This window comes from Myripristis murdjan, chromosome 3, assembly GCF_902150065.1.
Source record: "Myripristis murdjan chromosome 3, fMyrMur1.1, whole genome shotgun sequence".
In the NCBI taxonomy this organism is placed as follows: Eukaryota; Metazoa; Chordata; class Actinopteri; order Holocentriformes; family Holocentridae; genus Myripristis; species Myripristis murdjan.
Window position 1 is genome coordinate 41,057,450 of NC_043982.1, and position 15,645 is coordinate 41,073,094.

At 40.3% G+C, this 15,645-nt stretch overlaps 1 protein-coding gene across 1 annotated transcript in view; it reads right to left on the minus strand.

The window, feature by feature from the left end:
• Positions 1-539: 539 nt before the first annotated feature.
• Positions 540-15,645, minus strand: part of hsd17b12b (hydroxysteroid (17-beta) dehydrogenase 12b) — a 50,388-nt gene continuing 35,282 nt past the window's right edge. Inside the window, exon 12 of the transcript XR_003927900.1 lies at positions 540-700. The gene's annotated coding sequence lies outside the window, so the exon portion shown is untranslated. The remainder of the gene's footprint in view (positions 701-15,645) is intronic.

Here is a 15,645-nt window from a genome sequence, read left to right on the forward strand (position 1 = left end):
TAGGAAGCACGGAGAGGCAAAGTTTGAGCGGCTCTTACTTAAAAAAAACGCCTTTTCATTTTGTTAATTACGGGTGAAAAAAATCAGACAAAAACTCCTGCTTATGCTGTATTCACCGGAAAGCGGAAATCCGAGCATCATTCACCAAATTTCGACAACACGGTATTTATGTTGTCAGCTCACAAAAATGGACACTCTCCTCCTTGGTATGGTTTGTAGACGAGAGTATTAATTTTCCCTCATTTTACTCTGTGAACCACATGCTATCACAGGTTGAAAATTCATAAGACAGATTTATAAGAGCCCCGTGAGACTCACTTAGTGGTAGTAACTAGATGCAGCCTGTCATAGTAAATCCTACAGGAAACGTGTCGAAAAAGCACAACAGTTTTTAGATGGACAGTCTCCAAATATAATCGATTGTGCTGTGAGTTTCCTGTTTGAAAAAGGACATTTATCATGGACTGATGGGTTGTTGAAGACGGAGAGCATCAATCGTCATTGTGTTTTGAACTTTTGAAATGTTCAGTTCAGTGTCCGTCCTGTTCCTATTCAGCTTCTGTGGCTCCACTTTATTCAGGTTCTGCCTTCGATGTTCGTGGAGTTCCCTGATCCCGGTTGGGGAACATCTTCAGCGGCCTGGTGCACCTGCGCTGGATGCTGATACCGCACTTGTAATTGCCATCACGTAGCCTACACACTGTGGAAAAAAATATGTTTTAGTGGGGTTTTACGAGCCTGCACTAAGGAGCTCTTTGAGGTTTTTGCCCCTTCTATAGGCTGTAATGGGTCCCTAGCTGAACAACGTACCGAGGGCTGGCTTGAAAGAACGGAGCTGTAGCAGTGTTTTTTTAAGTAAAGACAGGAGCTCCAGGCTATGGTGTACAACTAGTTAGAAACTGGAGACATGGCCGAGCAGTAGTCTTTCCTTTTTCTTTCAGTGGGTGTTTTCTTTGTACTGGTTTTAGTTTGGTAAAGTCTGTGGCTAGCCGGTCGTCTCCGTAGCATTTCTCACAAAAATGGTCAAAAACCGCTTCCTTCCTCTTAAGCCTTTATAGGGCATGCATTGAAATACTTTGAAATTAAAAAAAAAAAAAAACAACAACCCTAGACTGTTATTAGAGAACATGACAGGACTTTATTACTTCTGTAAAATTTTTCTAAAATTTTTAATTTGGAATAGAAAATCAAAGCCATTGAGATTGGTCAAATGCCACAATCATGTGACCTGGGATGTAGAGCGATCTTTGCTGATTGGCTGGGTGAAGACCAAATGATTATTGAACTAACTGAGACAGGGGATGGGCCTGATATGTAAAATTTCTGAAATTACCAAAAATAGTCACTTGCCCTATAAAGGGTTAAAGTAAGTCTCGTCATCACAGCAAATCGTTTTTTATCCCGTGAAGCTGACTGACAGGGAGGCCGTTTTAAAAAGCTGGTGGATGACAACCATGTGCATTTAGATCGTTATTTTTGTCTTTCGGTTTCCTGTCAGTAGGAAGGACATTCCTTTCCTCAGTCAGTTTAATGTGCAGAGGTGCCTGGTGAACCTCTGCGTGTCCTGGCATTGAGTTATGAAGTGCAGCTGTGTTTATGCCTGGACTGTTTGGTCTGTGTATAAACTGCAGTTGGCCGATTTTACCAGGTGCACTTACAAAGGACAATGCATTCAAAGTAATAATTATTGAGCTTTAGATTTGTAAAATAAAACTTTTTTTGTCTGGATTTTAGCCACACAGAGTTGAATTGAGGGCAGCTGGACTTGAATTTAGATTCTTGAAAATCTACATTTGTTTTAGAATTCCACAATCATTTTTGTTTGTAGATTTTGAGAGTTGCCCTTGATTCAAGTCTATGTGGCTAACCATGATCCATGAAAATGACTGAGAACCTCCACATACACAACATGGACAAAAGTCCTGGGCCACAGCTCTTAATCAGTGAATTCAGGTGTTTCATTCAGTCCCGTTGCCACAGGTGTATTTAATCCAGCAGCGAGCCATGCAGTCTGCCTTTACAAACATTTGTGAAAGAACGTCTGGTTCTAAAGAGCTCACTGAGTTCCAGCGTGCTGCTGTAATAGTAATGTAATAGGAAGCCACCGCTGCAACAAGTCAGCTGGTGAAATGCTGCAGCATGACTGAGCCCCAGTGCACAGAGCAGCTCCATAAAGGCGTGGCCGGCTGAGTTTGGTGTGGAAGAACTGGACCGGCCCGCACAGAGCCCCGACCTCAACCCCATCCAACACCTTTGGGATCAACTAGAACAGAGACTGTGAGCCGGGCCCTCTGGTCCAACATCAGAGTCTGAGCTCACAAATGCTCTTCTGGATGAACGGGCAGAAACTCCCACAGACACTCCAACATCTGGCAGAAAGCCTCCCAGAAGAGTGGAAGCTGTTCTGCTGCAAAGAGGAACCAACTCCATATTAATGCCTCTGGATTTTGTCCATGCAGTGTAGGTCTAGATTCTAGCATTGTGGCTTTGTTTATTCTAAAACAAAATGGACCACAGTCTCGTTCCTATTTAGCTGGCAGGCAGATGATCTAAATGACTGAGGAAGGCAAACATAAACAGGTCAGAGAAAGGGAAAAATGTAACTTGGCAGTCTTTTACTTTGAAAAAGAGTCCTCTTCCTGTCTCAGTGGTAAGAAGAACCAAGTTGGACAAAGAGAATTGGCGTGTGGTGTTTAAAGCCCAACTCGGATAAGGCAACATAGGCAAGGGCATAAAAATCACAGCTTGGACAAAGGGAGCTGACTCCTGGTGATGAGCACCACGTGCACAACACCGATTCACACAGTAACATATCAATCAATCAATCAATCAATCATACTTTATTTGTCCCACAAGGGGAAATATCATGAGGCGTTTTGCTTTGTACTTGATGAAGCAAGAAAATCAACTGCACTTTATGTACAGACCCCGTTCACATTCATCTTTGTGTGAGACTCGTATACAAAGCAGTGCTATAACCTCATACGGGCACATTTACAACAAGAATGCACGCTGAACAACCAAACAGTGCATTGTCTAAATGAATGAAATAGCAGTGCAGTTGTTTCCTGTGGTGACAGCTGGTCAGCTGCTGAGGCCGAGTGCAAGAAGGCAGAAAAGGGCTCGGAGTGAAGCATCTCCCCATATAGCTATTAAATTTGCAGGCTTTCTGTCTCCCTGTCGTTAATGCTGCCTTCTTCCATATTTTGCTTTGGCTCACCACTGCCGACAGTGAATGAATAATGACGCGTTGACAGTGATGTGAGCCTGCTCAGCTGAGAAGCAAAACAAAACAAACCACATGAATTCTGATCCGATGGTTCACAGAGCCGTCGACATCACCAAGAAACATAAAACGTATCTGATTTCAGACCAGGAAGTGGTCACATCAGATGCTCGTGTTCACACTGATAAGAAAAAATCTGAACTGTCACATGCAGGCAAAAATCTGATTTGCTTGCACAGGAAAATGTTGCCAGGAAATGTGTTGCGTGTCCGGTCAAAGATGTAAAAATGACCAATATAACCAAGATGTAAATTAGCGAAGTTGGTAGTCATTCATGTGTCCATCACACAGCCTGTGGCTTGCAGATATAATTCATTTTTAAACTCAAAATAGTTCTTAGTGACAACCAAATGCATGAGCTGTGATAAGACCTGTGAGGAATGGCTCCGGATTTTGTCTGGCATCCAAAAAAGATGCACAATGTTGTGTTCCCATGTCATGAAGGATAACTGTATGCAGAGATTGCACTTCAAAAGAAGCTGAAAGGCAGTGTTGAGGAATGGGACTGACCTTTATCAGATGAATAGGAATAGACGGCAAGGACCTTATATACAGAGTATGTACCATAGATCCCATGTGTTGGCAATCGGCCCAACCGATAATAGCGAGGCCTGGAACCAGTCATATACAACATTCAATGTAACAGGGAAAGCATAAACCGCAAAAAAAAAAAAAAACATTGAGATTCAATAGAAAGAAAGAAAAAGTGCTTGTTGACATTACCGATGTCAACAAGTCATTTCGGCCGGCATTACCACCTGGGCTCCGGCGCACACTCCTTATGTAAGGCCTTTGCCATCTATTTCTATTCCTTTTCATCTGATGAAGGTCAGTCGGCTGAGTCGTCTTGATGGAGTCTTGTAGATTTTAACAACAAAAGCTGTTTTTTTTAATCTCTGTGCTGTTGCGCCGTCCGCTCCTCCTCCTGATGTCTTTTTCTTTTTGTATTTCAGCTGCACCTTCTCAACAATTGTTGCACGCATTTCTCTTTCCACTCCTTTGTTTCCTTTGACATAAGTCCTTGAGGCTTTTATTCCTTTCATTTCCCCTTGAAAAACACCACTTTTTTTTTTCCCCACTCTCTGTATTTTGTCATCTCTATATTATGTAAATTGCGTTATTTTTTACATGTACAAGTGGATGCACATGCAAAAATAACAAAATAATTAAATAAATAGCGCTCACGACAAAACCGCATATGTGTGTTAATGCCAATTTATGCCTGAATTCCAGTAAACATGATCTAATCCCTTTGATGCAAACAGAGTACCAGGGGCAGAGTTAACGAAGGAGGGAATACTGCACCCATCCATCACTTTCTCTGTCATAATCCATCCCCCACATGTTTGAGGTTAGAGTGGGCTTAAACCGAAATAACATTCACTGTCGTTCACTCCATCCAGAGCCTGTGCATCACAATTAGGGTAATGGTGTTCAGCTTATATGCACACTAAAAAATGGATTTAGGATCCATTAGCTGATTAGGCGCAAAATGACATTATCTCCCTCAGTGTGAACTTTATAGCAGCCGTTCCGAGATAAATTATGCCTTGGAAACACCCCATGATCTGTCAATCAATCCTCTTATCAGTTTGTCTCCCCCGGGGATTGTGATCACCACTTCACTCTGCGCCTTAAGAACATACGAGTGCATTAGTTGTAGAATACAGACGTGAAATGAATGTCTGATATCCACAGCAAATTTAGACGAATGTTGGAAATATGCTCGGCTTGTATCTGCGATGCTTGGAGAGAGAGGAGAGCTTTTTAAACGGCCCATGAGACATGACTATGAAAGCACTTGTATAGAAAATTAATAATTTAAACGCATATTTTTCTTCTGAATGGTTAAATCCTCAACACTGACGCCTACATTTCATAATATCTGCGTACATACAGTGTATTAGGCATGGGGCGAGGGGATGGATTCACTTAAGTATCACATTTTTTTTTTTACGATTTTTTAAAACATTTTTTTTTTTAATGACTGAATCGATTTGGCATTGATTTGACCTCCAGATGTCTGAATGAAAATGGGTTCTCTGGGCAGCCACGGCTCTCCCCTTTGCAGACATGCCCACCTTCTGCTAATCCCATGCAGTTTGGGCCACAAACCCTGCAGTCCACATGTGTTCTTGTGACCTATTGTGACCTCTAGGATATTCACAGCCTCATGAAACTTAACAACCACAAACTAGAGGAGAATTCAAAAAACTAAAATAACAATAAATCGTAATATCAAATACTTGTCCCAGCACAGTATAGGTAGACTCAATGTCCACTTTATTAGGTCCATCTGTACAATCCAATCCAACTGTTGTGCCATAAAGTTTCCTTTCCCGCTGCCTATAATGCTCAGCTTTTCTTTTTTATCACAGTAATAGAGGTGTTCATTCACTTCTATGTTTGGCATTGAGCTCATAGTTAGTGCTGCTGCTGGACTGGACTGCATTTTATTGAGAGCTGTTTCCACTATTCTGTCCCTCCTTATGTATATGAATAGGGAGGACAAAAAATCAGAAACACCTCTCAGTATAATGTAGTCCAGTACAAGACCTCTGCAAACTACAACCTCAGTAATAAACACAGAAGTAAAGCGACACATTCTCCACAATGTCAACACAAACTGAACATTATAAACTTTGTTAAAAGGTAGAATTTGTAGTTATATTTAGAGCTGCTGCATTGACTGTATGCATGGACCTGATAAAGTGGACACTGAACGTATATATGTGCCCACTGGGGCTTTTCATTAATTTGTCCACATCTTTTGTGCAGACATGATTTGTGGATGCGGGCGCAGCTTAAATCTATAAATTTCGGAGGTGCCTGCACATTAACTTCCAGTGTGGCCTATAAGGAGGATGAAGGAGGAATGGAATAGTCTGTCTCTCTAGGGTTAGCTGTGCGCCAAATTGGAATTTCTCTCCCCCTTGCTTCATTATCGCAACTTTCTCTTTGTGTCTGCTCTGAGGCTAATTAAGGAGTGGGACAGAGAAAGCAAGAGAACAAGACCCACTGATGGAAATCAAATGAGAGGGACAGGGAATGGAGAATAGAGGAATAATCGGTCGTCTGATGAACGCTTACAGTGCCCTTGATGACGACTAGTACCACAGGCTTCCTAAAATGGATGCGAGGCAGGCAAGGGAAGAGCCAGAGACGAGCCAGACTTTGTTCTTGTAAAAGAGGAGGACGAAGAGTGTAACAAGAACCAAGAGTACGTAAAATCAGCTTAATTTCCGAGCTGACTTGGGCTTGTCACATCATGCACACACACACACACACAACACATCACATAAATTGGTTCGTCAGGATTCATTCTTCCTCCTCTTTCAAATCATGCTGCCGAGTTCAGTGCAGTTCTCCCTTGCCGGTGCGTGCCTGTTGTTCACCTTAAAATGACTCCCGACATGTACACAACATCACCTCCACCAGAGAGCTCGAGAGCAATGCATTTCTTTGTTTTCTTTTCTTTTCTTTTTTTTTTTTTTCTCCGTTCCTCTGTCTACTCTGGGAGCTCATTCAATCACTGGGAGTTTTCCTTTAAATCCTCTGCGACAGGTGACCTTGCAAAATGCCTCTTGTCAGTTGTCATTCCTGCATAGTAATGCATTGTAAATGACATGGCTATGACTATGCCAGTGGAGTATCATACAAATTTGTCATCTAATCTTATCCACTGGTTCACTTTACTAAATAAGAAACAATACGATGTCTAAAACAGCTTGTGCTCTCAAACCAAGGAGAGTCATATTAGAAGTCTTTATTTTTGAGGGTTTTTCTGCTTTGGATGCACAGGGTTTTATTCTATAATCAAGCCTTCCGAGCTCTAAGCATTTGGCCATGCAGGCAGGCCATGGGCATCAGAGCACGCTGCCATTTGATTAGCATGTAGATGAACACGCCTGTTGTCTCTGTTGCACTCTGCATTCCCAGACATGATAAAAACCTAATCATGCCAAGAGCCCAGGAAGTCCATTTCAAAATCTCTGTTCACTCAGGCTCCGGCTTGATAATTACGGGGAAGCACATGAGAGTGTAGAGCAAGATGATCCCTTTGCGTCTGGGCTCAGCGTGACTGACAAGAGACAATGGCTGTGTACCGTGTTGATTTGATGTGCGGGGAAAAGAGGGCCACATTTACATTTCCTGGTAGAGCGGTGGAAAGTAGAAAGGGTTATTCATCACCGAGCCAGAAGAGGGGAGAGAGAGCGAGGACAATTCCCGGGTCTTTGTCCTTCATCAAAAATGCTCCCTCTTCAGAGACAAACCCACGAAGCTGAGGAGAGTTCAGTCGGAATGAAACCTTGAGTTTGTTTGTTTATACTCGATTAGTTTGATCAAAGTATGGACACCCTTATAGATATGTAACTCTCTTCCCCCTCAAATAAACACAGACTGTGTCATCAAGCAGAGGTACCGTATTTCCCCAATTAATAGCAGGCATTTAATACGCAAAATCAACTTGGACCCCAGGCGTTTAAAAGAACCAGGCGGCTATTCGCTGAAGGCCTTTATTTATTTTTGCACAGACCTGCACCAGGCCATTATTGTGATGAAAGTTACTGTCCAACATATTTTGTAGTACAAAAGTACTGTAAGGCATAAGGTAAACATATCTGTACATACAAACAGTGCAAACCGCTCGCGCTGTGAGTCGTTCCCTCTGACACTTCCGTTTTCTGTCAAAATAAGAGTTAGTCGGTCGATTTAAGATTACGGTACACCCTTTTTTCTAACGTTAGCTAGCTCTCTTATTTTGACAGAAAACGGAAGTGCCGCACAGTTATTGTGCGGCTAACTGTTTACTTCTGCAAAAATAAGGTGAATAGCCTTATTTTGGGTTTACTTCAATATAATGCAAATAATCACCCTGGCGGTTATTCGGGTGGGTGTTTAACCCTATAAAGCTTGAACTGTGAAAGAATTGGCAGAAAATTCTAATTTTTTGAAACTGAACCCTTTATTTAGTCCTATAACAAAATATATATTAAAAAAATAAATAAAAAAATATGTTATTACACAACCTTTCTGGTGTATGATATATGATATGTACTTGAAGTGTCAATGGTATGGTCCAGGGTGAACAGGGGAAGTGTTCAAAGGTATACAACAGTATTTTGGTCAAGTATTGATTAAACTGAAAACGAAAAACGGAATTGAAAATGTGTATCATATATGATACAAATGGCTTTATAGGGTTAATACGCAAAATGGGTGCAGACCCCAGGCGTTTAAAAGAACCAGACGGCTATGTGTGGCCCGGCGATTAATTGGTGAAATATGGTAATTACTTTACAGAGAGACTCAACTGCATGTAAAAAAAAAAAAAAAAAAAAAAAAAATACTCAAGTATAGCCTAGAAGCAAAAGGGATTATCCTAGAAAAAAATCCTGGACATTCGTTACTATTAAACCTCAGCGTTTGTCTAAATTGTCAATGGTAACATTCAAATGAAAAAGCGGCACAGTTTAGAAAATAGATTAAGCATAACATACATGTGCCTGATTCTTTATTCCTTGTTTGGATTCCCATTAGGTTCCAGAAAGTGCTCACTATATGTAAAGATCAGTAAATAAATAAAATAACTCAAAAATAGTAACCTTACAATGAAAACACAAATGAAACAAACCTGATAAACCTGATCAGTTATTTTAAAAAAGGGACGACGACCCCAAAAAACATTTTCATACATTTTTCACATTATGCAGCAGTGCAGTAAGCACCTGAGCACCAGTCTAGAGGCCTAACCTGACTAATTGTAACACCTGAATCGTCCCAAACAGGTAACTGCCATCCACCGAATGCACCAAATATTAGAGACACTTGTTAGGAGGCACACTGCTGAGGTGAATCCAGGTAAAAGAAATGATCCTCTATTGGTTTCCCTTATTAAATTCATGCCAATCGCAAACGCCGAGATGTTGATTAGGAGAAGCAGAAGGATTTTCTAAGCTTTGAAACAAGCGAACTGCAAATTGCACAAACGCGGCTGCAACTCAGTGTCACAACAGCCTCTCCGTGTATTTTGTACATACAATGCAAGCAACAAAGAGACAGTAAACTATTTAGGTGTTATACAGTGGGTAGGCACAGGCTTTGCCCATATCTACAGTGCTCAGCTGTGTGTGAAGTACAATGCTAGTTGACAGGAAAATGTGGATAAAAAGATCCTTAACACACCCCCATTATAAATGGTTATGCAATAGTGCTGCCAATAAAAATAGCATCTCAGGTTTGGGATCACTCAGTATAGACATGCCATATTTCAAAAGAAGTTACAGAAGAAGTTAGAATCAACAGAATATGCTGTACAGAGTAGAGTAGACATTTAATTTCCCCACTGAGAATTTGCTAGAAAAGGCCTGGCAGCACATGTAAGCAAAAATCACAAGACACGAGAGGTGGAGAGACACGGATTATTTGCCACAAATCAAACAAACAAACACAAAATGCTAAAGATGCATTCGGTTTTTCAGTCGGTGGTGAAAGTCAGCCGGACCTGAGCAGCTGGTTAGACTTTGACGAGAACCGATCCGGACAAGAACAGGCGACATGTCACCATTTATGTACTCTACCTCTTGACAAAAGTCACAAGCTGAACCTTTGCTGCGATACTTTACAGTGTATTTTTTTCCCCCCATTGTGACACAGAAATTTTTATGCTGATTTTTTTTCCCTCCTCTCTCTGTTACCAAACAGCAGGAAGAAAATAAAACACTTGCGTAATTCCTCGCCAAGTGTAGCACCGGCGTATGTGGTGTGATTCATATCAGTTTGGCAGGTGGACAACTTTCTACTTTGCAGCACACCGTTATGCAATCGAATATACACTCGTACGTAATCCACACTATGGTGCACGGATGCCTTCGTGCACCTGTGGACAGTCTGTCACAGCAAAACTAGTTCTGCTAAATTGATCACCTGGTGTCAGTTTATCGATTGAATATGATGCAGATCTGGTACAGATACAGGTTTGAGTGGATGTCCTTTGAAAAATGAAGCTTTTTTTTTTGCATTTGTTCAAGCAGAAATGGAGGTTAAGCCCCATCAGCGTCAGGAAACCAACGAGACACACGGACAACTTGACACAGGATCCAGTGTTAGGAGGGTAATAAGTGAGATTAGTCCTGTGCCAGGGCTCATAATGATCAGAAAATATGAGCTGATCAGCGGCTGAACCTCAAAACTCAACATCCCACATGTAATATCTGCTATTTCCGAACAAAAAAATCCCACCCTATGTGATTCCATGACGATCCAAAATTCCAGGAGCTGGCCACAGACCAAGGTTAAGTCAGCTTTGTATTTTTCATTAGTTTTAATTTTCATTTTGTCCCTTTTTGTTTTCAGTTTCAGCTTGGGTTTAATGTAATGTTTGTAAAGCTTGTTTGCTAGTTTGGTTTAGTTCTTTATTAGTTCCAGTGTTCGTTTTAGTCTTTCACTTTAATGAGCCATCTGCTGCGTAAAAATCTGCCGCAGCTTAAAAACTGGAAGATGAATTCCATATCCACCCAAAATACTACACTTTTAAATTAAATAAAATGACAACACTGAAAAAATAAAGACATTTTCTCCATAATTTTAGGTTAGTTTAATTCATTTTGTAAACACACAGTGCAGTTTGAGTTAGTTACCATTTTTTTTAGTACAGCCTCATTTATATTTTTATTTAAGTTAACAAAATTGTTTTTCACATCTAGTTTGTGTTATTTCAGTATACATTTATGATAATAACCTTGCAACAGTCATTGCAAGGCATTTTTATCCTTCAGGTAAAAAAAAAAAAAAGCAAATAACAAAGCAGCATTATGATTATTTTTTATGCTTATGCTTTATGCTTTATACTTATTTTTATAATTTCAATACAAATAGATCAGGTTTTTGTTCCCATTATGTTCAGGCATTATTCAAAAGAGAGAAAGGAGAAAGTACAACACTGATAATATTTCAGAGGACAAGCTGAGCCAAAGTACAATAAATCACATGAAAATTACAGAGGACGGTGGCAGAGAAGCACCATTTGCGTATTTGTGCCCCATAATCTGAGGCACTGATTCAATAACATTTTGCAAAAAAGATAATGATATCATCTGCGAAAAGATAAGTAATGTTTTCAATCAACAATACTGATGGGTTCAAGGACAGATGACAGATGGACCGTCTCCTCCGGCTCCACAGACACAGCGAACGAGAGCGAACTCAAGGGGCAGCCCTGCCCTCAGCCTCCGTTTTAACACGGTGCAACATCTGCTCCTCTCTGGACGTTTCTGTGGGATCACCGTCCCAACCGGCTAATTTACCCCTCTAAAAAATTGGAATTTCTTATCTGTGACATTGACAGGCAGAGAATTGTTGTGATCCTTTAATCACCAGCAGAGGCTGATAAAAGTCACGGATCACTTAAAGTAATTAACTGCAAACTTTTCACAGAAGTAAATGTTCTTATTGCTAATCTATTTTCACCACGCAACAGAGATTTTGGTCAGTTGTTTTCTACATTCTCTGTTGGACGACAGTTGTTATTCTGAGTTTCTTTATTGCTACAGTATGTTGGGCCAAAGCATCCATGAAGTGCGAAATACCTTTGCAACAGTCGCCTATCATCACAGCTGTCATTGAAATCAAGAAAAACATCTTGGGTAACACTTAATACAAACGTCAACAACCGAAAGCGCTACAGTGTCGTGCCATTTTCAGTCATAAATATAAAAATATAAAGTCTGGACTATTTCACCTCTAAGGTAGGCGGTACAACAAGCCGTTCAAAATGTTATGTGGCATGGAAAAAAAAAACAGTCTTAGGTTTTAGGTACTCATTCTCATCACAGTTCCTGTCATGTTATTTCGGCAATTTACCAAAATAATGCCAGTAGTTTACAGTAGGGATCATGTAGCCATGTTTCTCCATCTCTGTTAATATTGTTATTGAAACCACATGAGAGCCTGGCTGGTCATTACAGGGAAAACTGCCAAATTCAGTAACACTTCATTTTAGTGAGTAGTAAATTTCATGGTAAGTAGGTAATAATTAGAAAGTAAGGTGTTTGAAATTGCACTACATCAACAGTTACCTCAAAATTTATTGAAAACCTCAGATTTTACTTGTTGGGTCACCAAACTCATTCTTGATGAATATTTCAAATCCATTAGATCCTAAAAACGAAGCAGGGGTTGCCACTAGTCTTGGCCTTTCTGGAATATAATGAAATCTTAGGACTTCCTTTACATGTGCAATTTGAATGCAACTTCAAAAACACAGAATAGAAATGAAAACTTTGGTTGGCGACATCAGTTGGAGTGCTCTCGGTGAGTTTGGTGAACGTTTTGGTTTTCAGTGAATTTTCTCAATTTTCCCTGTACTGCCCAGCCAGGCTCACATGTGGTTTCAACCATCAGCATTAACAGAGACGGAGAAACATGCACTGTTAGGCGCTGGGATTATCTGGTAAGTTTCCAGAGTAACCACGGCAGGACATGTGATATGAATGTCTGCCTAAAAACAAAGTTAAGGGAGGTTTTTTACTTTTCCTTTGAGTTTGAGTGGCTTTTGAGTTTGTTGCGCCTACCTGAGGGTTTTCTTGTGGAGGTGACATCGGCCTGCCTTTATATTTATGAATGAAAATGACAAGACAGTGTAGCGTTTTATGTATGATGCTTTTGATGTTGTGAGGTTTATGTAGGCTGACGCTGGATGTTTATTTAGCCCCTGGTTCTGACGCTGAACCAGTTTAATTATAAATTGTACTCACCTGTGCTGCCATGGCGTGCTTTGTTTGATTGGCACAGCGCGCCGAGGAAGGGCGACTTGCCCAAAACGTCTGTGTGGCAATAAAGATATTATTATTGGAGTGCTGTCCTGAGTCACCCAATATTCAAGATATTCAAGTGTGGGTTGAATGCTTTTTTGAACTGCTTATGTAAGAAAATTAAGCCTACAAAGGATAGCCAGGTATACTTCATTTATTATGCGTCTTAATATCTGTGAATTGAGAGAAGCAGCACTGGAAACATGTTTGTACCAGATAGAGATGCTGAACTTTGTTGTAAAATCTCTGTATTTTCTATCCAACCATGTAAAAGTAATTATGAAGTAATTATGAGTTATGAAGTAATTATGAAAGAAAAAGCTGCAAATGTGATATTAGGACTTCTTTACATATTGAGGAAAAAAGTAAAATACTAATTATCTGAAGAAAAAAAGCATGCTATGAAGACCATTTTCAAGGAAACAGAAAAAAAAACATAGTATAATCTGATTTGTGAATAAGTAATGTTTTGTTTCAGATGTCTGGAAAACCTCTCATTTCTGTTCCTTTAAAAAATAAATTCTGTTCATTTTCACTTTTTTTTTTTTTTTTTTTTTTTGTTTTTGTTCCTTGAACCACTTACAAGCCTGATAGTTCTATTGGAGATTGCTTGCCTCCCTCCTCTCATCCCACAAAAAAAGAATGGCTGATTGCTTTGGGGCAGACAAAGTCCCAGAGAGTAGCTCAATTATTGACTTTGCTAAGTCAACCTTTAACGTACAAATCCTGCTCAGACTCTTGTCCTTGTGGTGGCCCAGGGCCCACTGAAGGCACACATTCAGCTCACAGTCCAGCAGACATTAATTCCTCTCAATCTTCACACTCAATTTAGTCTTGAATGTTCCTGCCAATATGGCTGAGCCTTGGAATTAGAAGTGGTAAATTATACAAATAACCCCTTAATAGCATGCCGTGCCCGAATGAAGTGAACCCGCCAATGTGGCAGCGATTTGCAGTGAGGCAAGCGAGATGGAAGGGCAAGTCCAATCATGTATGTACATGTAATCAGTGAGCAGAGTACGGCGGGGTAATGAGGATTGGTGCTCGTGACACCCGTGCACCAGCGCCTATTTGTTTGTTAATACTCCAGCCTCTCGTAAGGTGTCCTCGCAACGCTGTAACCCACTGAACTGTATGGAGCTAATAAAGTAGAACACCAAAACGTGTCTAAGTGGCTCGGAAAATCAATTCAGCACTTTTGCACGGCCAGCAGGACCATCAAGGAACAGTGATAGCAGAAAAGTACCAGCAGAAATAATTTAAATATGAGGAGATGGGTCCTCACAGGGATGTGAAATGAGGGTCATTTTATGATATGATTACTATATGACACAAGAAAATACTCACAAATGAGAAAAAAATGAAAGATTCTGAGATTATAAGATCACAAATTTATGAGAAAAAACTTGGATAAATATTTTTTCTTACACTGTCAGATTCAGTCAGGAGGAAATCCTGCTGGTTTGAGCCCAGAATCACAATCTTCTCATCAGCATCTGGACTTTGAAGAGACGTCGCCGCGACTTGGGCCAATTCAGAAGAAACAATCTTGTGATTCTGGGCTAAAATCAGCAGGATTCCCTTGTTCCTAAATCCGGTTGCAAAGCAGAATTTGATGAGGTCGTCAGCTGCAGGCCTGAGACACGGCGAGCAGCAGCGTCTGCAGAGTGTGGCTCACCCAACCTTGACCAAAAAGTAAAAGAAAAACTACTTTCCCAAGTTTTTTCTCATAAATTTAACACTTTAGTTTTTTTTCCACTGAATATTACCTCTCTTCCCTTGCACTAATATGTTGTTGTAAGATACAGCAAGAATATCACCTTAAAATATGTTTGTGAAACCTCTGCATGACATTTTCTGCAGTTCATTGTTGCATCTGCGTTATATTGTGTTTTCAGATGTATAACTTGAGAAAAATGCACTGGGTCTGTAGTCCATGAGTCCCTAAACAACTGTTGTTCAGCATTTTTCCACAATATAGAATGTATGTGTGCATAATTGTTTCAGCTAAAGTCAACTTTATTACAACCCTCTTTTCTATTTTTCAGATATGCTACAAAATATGAACTAGGGGACTAATTATTTTATCTGCACAAAGCCTCAGGTTTAGAGTGAAATGAAAATCCTTGATGAAAAAAAAAAAGGTTTTCGCTGTTTTCTTGCAAATACCCTGATCTTCAAAATTTCACTGGGGTGGAAGTATCAGTTCAAGAAATTTTGCAGCACACGCTGTAAGTTAGTGTGCTTCCAGCTGTGCGGTGTGTAGTTATAAAATGTGTATTTCTAGCCTGAGGAGTGGGGATGTAGGATGTAGCAGTCCTGTTGGCATGCTGCAAAAAAACAAAAAAAAAAACCCCATAAGAATCTGCTGGCATGTATGGGTCTGTTTCACACACAGAGCTTCAGCCGTTCTGACTTCAACACACTGCATTGGTGACTGAATTGATTTTTATTAAAAGGAGTTTCTTCTCTGAATGCATATTTTAAAGTTTATGACTCTCAAAGAAGAGCGGGCATTTCCATCACAGCCTAAAATTACACAGACTG